The sequence below is a fragment of the Passer domesticus genome, chromosome 12 (assembly GCF_036417665.1).
Source record: "Passer domesticus isolate bPasDom1 chromosome 12, bPasDom1.hap1, whole genome shotgun sequence".
NCBI classification, from domain to species: domain Eukaryota; kingdom Metazoa; phylum Chordata; class Aves; order Passeriformes; family Passeridae; genus Passer; species Passer domesticus.
The window spans coordinates 9,881,426-9,891,949 of NC_087485.1; the positions used below are offsets into that span (position 1 = coordinate 9,881,426).

Below are 10,524 nucleotides of genomic sequence, written 5' to 3' on the forward strand. Positions count from 1 at the left end.
AAGTCGGCCCTTTTCACTAGCTTTTCCCTGGTTTTGCACTAAATGGTGGTTATTGAAAGAGAGAAAGGAAAGACAATGGCTGGTCTGCTTTGTGAAGGACAGTCTGTAAACTTGCCCTTAAAGCTCAAAGCATGCATGGGTGCAAGTGTTCAAAAGAGCAGAGCATCCTTCCATGTTTGCTCCTTGTTTGCAGTACCTGGGTTCTCTCACTCTGAAATACAAGAGCAACTGCACAGGGGACCACAAAGCTGCTCTTTGGCCCCAGAGGTTTGCAGCTGGAGCGGCACAGAGACAGCATGGGAGGGGAGGTGGTGAAAATGAAATTGTACTGGTCAGGCTAAAAAGCTGGAAAGTAATTTTTCTCTTCCTATTGGCATTTTGACAAATCACTTGACAAAAATCTTTGTTTCTTCGAACAAAGTGTGTCTTTTTGTTTCCTTTCCTTTAAATCTCATCTTGTGTTAGGATTGCTCTTCAGCTGAAGCACAGTCCTGTGCTGGAGAGGATAGATAGGGCAGCAGGCTGGATGGTGCCACTAGAACGTAGGTAAATGAGAAAACACTTGCTTCTCTTTTTAGGGGCTGCCAGCTTTGAAAACTGGCTTTCATGTGAATATCAGAAACTTTATTGCCTTGACTTGGGTGACCTCATCTACTAGAATGAAGTCATTCATTGAGCCAAGAAAGACAAACCTTCGTTCCAGAGAATTAATCAAGTCCATCAAGTGCTCTGCTTACATCTTATCTCCAGCCAGTGAGAGAGCAAGCAGTTAAAAACTTGACAGCCACCAGATAGCCTCCTGTTCTTCGTGTTATGCTAACATCAAAAAGGAGCAGAGAGGCTTCCAAAAGCTCAAACTTGCTACTGGATAAGCACAGCTTGACATAATTTCTGACTTGGGGATTACATTGTTTCAAATCAAGGTATTTCTTAGAGAACAAAAACATGGCATTCCAGTGAACTTTAGCTTTTTTTTAAAAAAAACTATTAACTCTGCCAGATAGGAATGCTGAGCACATAATTGCTCACCCTGCCTTTTCATCCCAAGCTATCGCAGAACCCATAAACATTCCAATTAGGCAGCCAATTAAAATGAGAAAGAGCCCTCCTGAATTATACAGCAGTTGGAGGCTGTTCTGCCTTTCTAGTTGTCAGCCAGTGAAAGGTTTTTATTGCATTTGAACTGAAGGAGGTGAAAGAATTAAGTGAAACAGTGATGTTTGAAAGGCCCATGTGAAGGGGCAGTGCAGTGATAATAGTTCTCAGCACTAGTGACAGGGAGCCATTAGTAAGCTATGAAAAGCTTTGTTATGCTAAGAGGTGGACATTATAAAAGGTAGAAGAAAGCAGTTACTTATAAATAAAAAAGCCCCTTAATTTTGCTATTTTATTACTCTTATGGCATGAACTGCATAATTTCAAAATCTGCTTATTTCAATTGATGTGTTTTTTTAAGGGGTTATTTTTCAGCTCAGTTAATGCTGGTGCAGAATTTCTTCAGAGTAAATTATTTTCTGCCAAAATGGCATCCATTAAGATATCAGAGTGATGGTATGACACAGAGATCCAAAAGGCAAAGAGAAAAGCTAAATATTTTGGATGCTGGATAGAAAACATGCATTTTGCAATGGCTGATTATAGCATAAAACTTTCTCGTTCTTATTCTCCATGAGGAGTCATGGAATCTTACTCATTCTGTTTATGCGCCATAAAAGTCATCCTTGCTGTGCTGGTTTATGCCCTTGATTGCACTGTTCTTGACCTTTGAATGATGGCTAAAGCAGTTCCATACACCCTAAATTAACAGTGTGAATTTACCAAGAAACTTATCTTTTCTGAGGCCCAATCCACACCAAATCACAGAGAAATATCTATTTTTTCCTAATACCACTTTGCTGTGTTAATATGCCTCTTTCCCCCCTTATTCTTCACCTGTTACTGCTTTTGGCAAGGTTTCTCTCCATTAGCAGGACCATCGTGGTTGTTTAAGGAGGAATTGAGCAGAGGGAATGGGAGGTTAGTACTTGGACAGATCCTTCCTCTGCCTCTGATGTGTGTGAGCAGAACTGCAACAGAATGAATAATTTCTATTTTCCTTAAGGCAGGAACAACTTATTTTTTATTCTTCTGTACTTGAATGTTCTCATATTGCTCAGCCTCAAATAGTATCCCTTTAAATATGTCTATTTAGTGGTAGATATCAATCTATATCACAACTGCCTTGTCCCTTTTTTTCAATGTGGAATAGTTTCCATGTCCTGTGCCTCCTTTTTTCAGTCAAGTTTCAGCTCTCTGACCCTCTACATCTCCTCTTTTACACAATACTTTGTGTCATCTCCTCTTCCTTCTTGCATTGCCCGTTTCCGTTGCTTCCAAGTCCCCATATTTTCTGTTCTCTCCATCACTATTTACTATTCAGCCATTGTCTGCATAGAGGGATTCTGTGCCTGAGCTGTTTGAGCAGGGCTCAGCTGGGTTTGCTGCATCCTTCTCACCCCTTCAGTTCTCCATGAACTATGAAATACATATATCCTACAGCTTCTCTATAGGCAGAATATTTTTTATTAGAAATATAACTTCTGTCAGCTTGGGAAGAGTGATGTTTTCTTGTAGAGACAATTTTGTATGTTGAAAGAGCATAAAAAGCAGGTGTCATTCTGTGCATAATGTCCTAAAGCTTATATGTAAGTGTTTTCCCATTTGGATTTGAACATGCATCTCATCAAAGCAGGACACAAGGAAGCTGGTGATGTTTTATAGTCTCTGTGGTGCAGAAGGTCAGACTAGATCTAACATTCCCTCATGCTTTGTGCATCTGTGCAAGACATTTAGTTCCCACTCAAACATGGCAGCATTCCTTTCCTCGTGTTTCCCTTTGGCCAAGTTACCATGTGCACAAGAGTATGGCAGGGAGGATGGCTGGGCTCTGCAAAAGCTGCATGTGCTGCTCTCTGAGGAAGTTCTACTGCAAGAGAGAATAAAGATAGGCTTATTTGGGTTGTTTCTAAAAGCTTACTCCTCAGCCATCTTATTAATTTCTAGAAATTGATTTCTAGTTTGACCCATAGCTCCTGGAAGGTAATAGAAAACCTCCTGGGGCTTCAGTGGATCTGGTGAGTATGCAGCCACAGCTCTTTGTTTCTTTGTTCCTGTGCTGCAGTGGAGAGTCTTCACAGGATTTCCATGGCTAGGTGGAAGAGTATCTGTGTGCAGGCACTGCCCCGTGTCACTTGTGGTCAGTGGTGTAGCTGTGTGTGTCCCACACTGCTCCAGATGAAGTGGGTGGGCACAGTGTGGATGCAGAACCTAGATTCTACTTAAAATATAAGCTTTGGATTTCTGGAACATATCTTTGTATAGGAACAGGGCAAAATTATTTTCAGTTGTTAGAAGGTACTCAAATACAGATTGACAGAATCTCCTACATTAAAAAACTGAAGTGTTTCTCATGCAAGGCCCAGACCAAGGAATGTAGCCCATTATTACCAAGATGTCCACCACTGGATGTTCCAGGTGGCTGGAGACAACATCCAACTTCACAACCACCAGGAGAGAGACTCATGGTAAAAAGAGACCATGTCGTTAAAAGTGATGGTGGTAGAAGTTACCCACATCTGGAAGGCTGGAAAATTATATTGTTAGTTGAGATGTAAAATAAGTTTGAACCAAGAAAAATACTGAGTGCTTTTTTCACTAGATAAGAAACGTAGTAAAGTACAGAAGTTAAATTGGTGACTGGTAGCTGTATCTGAAGCTTCAGACAAAAGGACAAATCCTGCTTGTGCTAGACAATGCCACAGAAGAAATTGACTTACAGTGTTGACATGAGCTTCTAACATGTTATCAAAAATAACAGAGTATTCCTGGCAGCAATCAGATACTTCTGCTACAAATGGACAAGCAGGAGAGGAATTTTACCAGACAAATGGTAACCTGGAATGTAGTTGTAAATTAAGAGGAACAGGAGGAAAAAACCAAGAAAAGAATAACCAGGAAACCTCACTTGAGGCTGTGCAAGTTGGCAATGTCAAATCAGGAGCACAGATTTCACTGGCTCCCGTTTCAAGGACAAATAGAAGTTGAACACAGAAATGATCAGTGCTGAGGAGCAGCTTCCCCTAATAGAAAATAAGAGGTAGGGACAGCAGCAGAAAAGTTGATTTCTCAAAACTTTCCATACAGGCAGAGAGTAGGACAGGGAAAGTGACTGTGTATGGCAATCTGGGACTCAACACTGTGGCACTTGATAAACTAATTTTATAAAAAATCTAAAAAGGGTTAGTGTTTCTAGAAACAAAAGTAGGAAAATATTTGAGGAGCTGTGTTTTATTTGTGGAGATGTGGCCATGCTGCATACATATCATCTTTAAATATTTCTCTGATTTTTGGGCAAAAATGTTCAAATACATTTCAGTAGTTAAGTACATCCAAGTTTTAAATTTGTCCTTTTTTTCTGTAGTTAATTTTTAGTGGTAGGAAACATGAAAAATCATGATTATTTTGACTATTTAGCCTTGCTTGCTTCTTAATCCTCTAAATTTACTGCAGAGATAATGGGCAGCAGGGATGACATCATGCATATACAGCTGCCTTTTTAAGTGCCAGGGCCAGAGGAACCACTTATAGTAATTAGGAAATCCTTAAACAAGTGTTTGTGAAGTATTGGCTAACCCTCAGTGTTTGCTTTTTTCTGGCACCACACTAGAAAGGTTTGACCTTGAATAATTATCTACTCACTGACTTTCTATCTTTTCCAGTTACTGGAGCACACAGGCTACTGGTTGATTCCTTTATTGTGGTGTAGTATTTTTTATATTCAAAATATAAATAAAATAAAAAGGCCACACTCCTTCTTAGTAAAATAAGGAGGTGATTGATGTACTGTACTGAGCAGGCCTTGAGGAATATTTCAGAAGGATCAAAGATAAATCTAGTAATATTTGATAAGCTTTCTATAATATTGTGTAAATTACCAGTGTTTTCATATGCTGCACTTCAAAACGTCTACCCACTTATTTTCACTTTCTATCTTGTCATTAATTAAGAATCTTCCTACAGAATATTTAGATATATTTTGACCTTAATTATCATCACCCACTTTTTAATGTTTCCAGTTAGAGATCCAGGAAAAATTGAACAGCTCAAAGAGAATTGTAAGCCACTTGTGAATATTCTGTTCAGCTGACTAAAAAGAAGGCGATCTAAAACTACAGGGCAAAGTGTTAAATATAGCATCTTTTGTCTGATTCAGTCAAGTTTCAGACTTGTCATTTACACATTTTAAATTCGTCTCCTTATTCAGCCTGCATAGCACTCAGACTGTGGACCAGTGGATGCACAAACCCTTGTTCACTAGTGCAGTGAGCCACTACACCAATTGGTCAAAGTCATTCTTCTCAGAATTATATTAAATCACATAAGAGATACCTTTTTTTTTTATCAGAAAGGTTATCATATTTTTATGTGGGCTGCAAAAATACATTTGAACATAGGAATAGGGAAAAATTCAAATGAAAACAAACAAGCAAAAAATCCAGACAAAAATATCAGCATATGAGTATTCCTTTGCAGTGAATTGCATTTATATTCTCTCATTACTGGATGCTAATTTTTAGGCTAGAATCAATGGTGATATCCTTGTAGAAAAGAGAACACCATTATTTTTTCTAAGAAATTTAACTTTAAAATAAACCTTTTGCTTTCTGCCTTATTTTTAATTGCCACTCTACATTCTGTACTACTCAATGAATTCATCTGGTTGTCATTTTTCTTTAAAAACCCCTTATCTTTTAGCCAAATTAAACTGTGTCACACGTAATACCTTTAAAGGTCTTTCATCTACTGTATTATATCTAAGAAGCAGCACCACTGTCAAAAAAATCAACTAATTAAGAATGCAATGCTGAGACATCACCTTAGAGGCAGTGTCTTTTAGGAACAATGCTGCCAACAGAAGGGTCAAGGAAGATGACACCAGCTGCTGTCTGTGTGCTGGGGCTCTCACACAGCCCTGCACACCTCTGGGGCTGTTCCACAGCCTCTGCAATGACTCCATGGCCTTTGGAAACATGAGCAAGACTAAAACTCCAACAGCCTCCCTTCCTAAACTGCAGGTTTCTGCTCCTGGAAATTTGTGAGATGTTGTTGTGGTTCTTGTGTACACAATGATACATGACAGCCCTGCATCACTGGGAAAATGAGGTGGCACATGCACTGTGAGGTTCCTGAGGAGTATTGCAGTGAGTTCTGGAGAGCCACTGCTATGTTTCCTCGTCTGATCTGATTACTCAGTCCAGTGGAAGGGGAGCTTGAACTGTTCTGAATTATACTTTGTCAAATCTCCAGACTGACAAAGTGAATCTGACTTACATATGAAAAATGGATAAACCCACACTTTATTCCTGATGGCAGCTCTTTCTCCAGTGATGATTGTAAGTTCCACTTACTTTGGTTTAGAACACTTGCAACATAGCTGAAAACAATTTTTAACACATTAAAAAGTTTAAAATAGAACCAGTTCTGTCTTGAAAAAAAACTTTGCCTCATCAAAGAACAAGAAAAACCATGTTTGACGTAAGTTTACTAACAGGGAATATCTGTAGAGTGATCTGAAACTTGCTAACCTTGGGCAATGTCTTGCCAGAGAGGAGATAAAAAGGTGTGGTATGGAAACCTGCTGTTGGATGTGGGACATGGGCTGGGAAAAACTCTCCTGCTGTCTGATGTGATGGTGGAAGGCACAGAGGGAAAGTTCTCAAATACAAGTCCCTAAACCCCAGGTTTCACAGGTCTTCATTTGGCCTTCTAGACAAAATTTGTTAAAATTTTAAGGTATCAATTGCTAAATCTGTGAGTACATTTGTGAATGTGCCTTAGTTTGGAAAATAAGGTCTTCAATAGATGGTATCTGTTTTTTCTGCTGTTTCTATTTAATATATTAGTGGATTTATTTTTATCATTATCTAGTTCTGGATTTTATATTTTACACAAGAACAACCTTAGCAAACAGTATCCAGTTTGGGATTTTCTAAAGATTGTAACGCTCATGCTTGAACCCCAACCAAATCATTCTTCTGGCACATAGCAGCTTAATTACAAAACAAAGATGATTTCAATTAAAACTGAAATCAATCTATTTCTGGGTTTAAAATTGCTATTTCATAATGTACATCACAATGCATAACAGCATGGGACAGGAAATGACTAATACTTGATCCAATTTAATTTATATCAGTGGAAGCTTAACCTTGATGCCTTGGCCACCATTCAAGTAGAGCTAACACCCTTTTTTACAGGGAATTGCTGTGAGAGGCTCAGCAGCATGAGCAGCCCGAGCCCGCGGCAACTCCCGCCCTGCGCTCCGGGGAAACTGAGTCACGGCTCTGCAGAGCCAGCCCTGAGTCACCAGCGCTGCCCCCAGCCACCCAGGAGCCCTCAGCTCAGAGCTGAGCGTCACACTCTGCACGTCCCATCCTGGGCATCTCCCAGCCTCAGCAGCACGAGGGAACAGCTTCCCTCCTCAGCCCCCTGCACTGTCTCCTGTGGCTGGGGACCTTTTACAGCTGCTGGGAGGTGGCATTTGGTGCTTTGCATCTGCCCCAAGGAAAGATTCCTGTGGGGCAGCAGGAGAGCTCATGGTACCCCTTCCAGTTGCCTGGAAGTAGGGAAAATCAAAATTGCTCTTTGGAGAGTTTTTGATGCAGGCTCAGGAGTCTGAGTCAACATTAAAAAGGGTTGAGTGTTTGCCAGCATGCTAATAAAAGTAATTGGAAGAGCTCCTAAGTGGCTTCAAAGTACAAATATTTTTAATTACTTGTTGTAAAGATACAATGTACCAACGGTAAGTGGCACAGAAATAGGATGTTGTGCACAGAAACTCAAGCTCTTTAAACAGGGCTGTTGTTCTGCCCAGAGCAAGTTCATCCTGGGAGGCAGCAGTAGCTTTCAGCCTCTCTGAGTGCAACACAGTTTAGGTACTGAAAAGTACCTCTCCAGATGGTTTTGCTTTGGTTGTTTTTCTGTCTTTTCCTCATAAGTTCATGAACAAATTGTCTTTTTAGCTCAATCAATCATGTTAACCACTATAGGACCCCTCTTGCCATCTCCCTGAGGCATTGAGGGCACACACGTGCTCAGACATGGGTGCCAGTATGATGGCAGAGGGTGCTCAGAGCTGGAATGATTTCCTTTGGGAGATGGGCTAAATCCACTAATAAAATTTGGTCACTAGACTCTGCCAGTCCAATTGCATTATATCTATCAGTCTGAGGTTTGCTTTGTTCCTTCAGAGAAGGAAGGAGTATATAAGAAGAGGAAATTAAAATTAATTTTAGTAGAATATTATGCATAAATTGCATTTTGTGATTTGTGATCTCACTAGATGCTAGCTGCATGTGCTTAAATATAGTATGTCTCTTAAACCCTCAGCGTCAAACATTCTCTTACTTGCATTGAAATGTTGTTGTACTGAATTTATCAGCTTATTAAGCAGTTGTATGTGTTTATCTTATTTTGAGGTTATTTAATCATACTCATGTGTGCACACACACCCCCTCCCTGTATTGTGTGCTACTGGAAGTGAGCAAATTGCTCCCTTTTATGGATGAATGGGTGCTGGATGTTTGAGGAGGTCTGGATTTCTCTGTCATCCAGCTGCATGTTCTTTTAAATTGCTTCATGCAGCTCCAGCAAAGTGATCCTGGGGCGGACCTGAGGCTGAGCTTGATGGCTTTGACTTGCTGACAGCACCTGGCACGTCTCTGCCTCCCACCCACACCCTGCAAGGAGGAGGACACGTGCTGAGATGTGGGGGGCTCTGTCTGCAGAGGGATGAGCTCTGTGCCAAGAACCGCTGTAACCTGCTGTAAATTACAGCATCCCTGAAATTACTCTAATTTGTGCCAGGGTGTATCAGCTGTGGAAGGGCTCTGTGCATCCACAGCTTCCCTCCCTCCACCTCCCCGTGCCCACGCCTCTGCTCTGGTTGCAGGCAGCACGTTCACCTCCCTACAACCACATCTCTTACAGACTGTCCCCCTTTTGCTGCTGCTTTCTGTGCTTTTCTCCTGCAGTTACAGCAGAAGCTGCTGGTTGAGTTGTGATTTTTACAGCAAAGGCCTAAAGCAGAGTAAGGCTACACATAAAGCTTCTTAAGGTTAAGCATCCTTCTTTTAATAAATAACCCCAAGTTATTTGACACTAGGGCACAAGAAAAGGTCTAGCAGGTGCCCTTTGCCTTGTGTACCATCTGAGGAGAGCTTTTGGCCATCCATGAGGGTCATGGAATTGTCAGGTGGCCCTGTAGCAAGGAACCCACTGGCCAAAGGTTGGAACTCCTTTTTGGCCTTGTTTAACTTTTTCCATTCCAGGAGAAAAAAGGCTTTTGCCATTGAAAAGCTATCCTCACCTCATATTTTTTTAGGTGTTTGTTTTTATTTCTGCCCTCTTTAATTCTGTAAGGTATGGTATTGGAGAGCAAGTGGCTTGGTGCTGTTTGCCTTCTCAATCCCCAGCCAGTCCCAGCTGCAGGGTGCTCCTCACGCATTTTCCAGTACCTAGGACATCCCTGACATTTATTTTGCATTCCAAATTCAAAAGCATTTTGCACCTCTATATATTTTCATAAATTACCATAAAATACACCAGGCAAAACACTTAAAGTGTTGTTCCTTGAGAAATTATTACATTTTGCATTTGGTTTATCCTCTAAAAAAGACCTTTTCCTCCACGTCTGTGTGGTATCATTGATACATTGTACATCACATCCCTCATATTAATACTCTGATCAATCACTGCTGACAATACAGTGTCTTTGTGTGAGGGGCTGTAGGACAAATGTTTTAGCTTGTGAGAAGAAAATTGTTAGCATTTGAATAGAGAAGAGCGCAGGGGAAGGATTAATAGCCTACTTTGATGGATTAGAATGTAGGAAAATTGCTCAATATTAATATGAAAATGTTTGTGAATTGGCTGTGTGGGGCTGTCAATGGAAAATGAGGGCCAGTGATTATGTCTCCAAGGCCTTATCAGTTCAGACTTGACTCTCACCAAAGACTTTCACACAAAAGACTGATGAGAGCACTAGAAAATAGCTGAATAAGAACCACTACAATAAGCGAGCCATTCAGCCACCAGTGTCACGATGTCAGGTTTTGTGCCCTTTATGTAATATTGTACATCTTTATATTAACATATCTGAATATGGATTTGTAATAAAAGAGGCAAATGAAACTACCTGCTAGACATTTTTATTTCTATAATTTTTTCTTATCTCTGAAATATGACTGGAACGTGAACTAGGGTTAGCCTTAATAAACAAGTGCATCTACAAGGGAGGTTTCTTTGCGAGCATTAGGTTAAGGGTTTCAAATATGGCTCTGTATTTATTCTTGGGGGAAAAAAAAGGACTGTTTGATGGTCCTGAGAGACTTTGCAGGAAAACTTGTTTCCTATTACCATAGCTTCAAAACAGATCAAACAGACTGTTTCTTCTGTGTCCTATGCTCTTAATAAGGTTTTAAATGC

At 40.4% G+C, this 10,524-nt stretch overlaps 1 long non-coding RNA gene across 1 annotated transcript in view; it reads left to right on the forward strand.

Moving 5' to 3' along the window:
* Positions 1 to 8,797, forward strand: part of LOC135279265 (uncharacterized) — a 510,274-nt gene extending 501,477 nt beyond the window's left edge. Inside the window, exon 10 of the long non-coding RNA XR_010346535.1 lies at positions 8,683 to 8,797. This is a non-coding gene — a long non-coding RNA (uncharacterized LOC135279265). The remainder of the gene's footprint in view (positions 1 to 8,682) is intronic.
* Positions 8,798 to 10,524: the final 1,727 nt, after the last annotated feature.